This window comes from Sinocyclocheilus anshuiensis, unplaced genomic scaffold (assembly GCF_001515605.1).
Source record: "Sinocyclocheilus anshuiensis isolate Anshui unplaced genomic scaffold, SAMN03320099.WGS_v1.1 scaffold720, whole genome shotgun sequence".
Classification (NCBI taxonomy): Eukaryota; Metazoa; Chordata; class Actinopteri; order Cypriniformes; family Cyprinidae; genus Sinocyclocheilus; species Sinocyclocheilus anshuiensis.
In genome coordinates this window covers 72,163-72,810 of record NW_015555738.1, presented here as the reverse complement: position 1 = coordinate 72,810, position 648 = coordinate 72,163, and positions in this window count along the sequence as shown.

The following is a 648-nucleotide window of genomic DNA, read 5'->3' as shown; positions in this document are numbered from 1 at the left end:
TATATACATGTCTACAGCTACATGCTAATGTTTTAACATACTAAACTTAACACATGGTAGATGTGCATTACACACGGTGCTGATTGCACTTTGCTTCAGAATCCATGTGGAGTGTTTTAATGCAACGAGCAAACAGGATCAGATGAATGTATTATCAGAAGAGGCCATCTCACGTAGGCTAGAGACAGACAACAAAATAAAATGAAAAACAAAAATTAAAATGAAATATGAAAGTGAAAGTGAATGAGACAGAGCGAGTAAAGAGAAGACTAGCCTGCACGTGATTAGCTTTGAACATCAATCTGATCGTCAATAAGTACTTTTCTCTCTTGATATAAATTATATAGACCTATCTATTGACATATTGAAGTGAATTTGATATTGACCCTTCATAAATGTTGCATGAATGCTGAACTACTATAACATTATCGATTATTTAGTAGGGATGCACCGATACCACTTTTTCCAGTACTTGCCCGATACCGATACTTTTATTTTTGGTACTTGCCGATACCAATGCCGATACCGATATTTTTATTGCATTTGTACATTTTTTAAATATTGGGTACAGAAACCAAAAGAGTATGTATAATGTTAGTTGGTTAACTTCATTTATCAAATAGATACAGTCAAACCTAAATTTTTTCA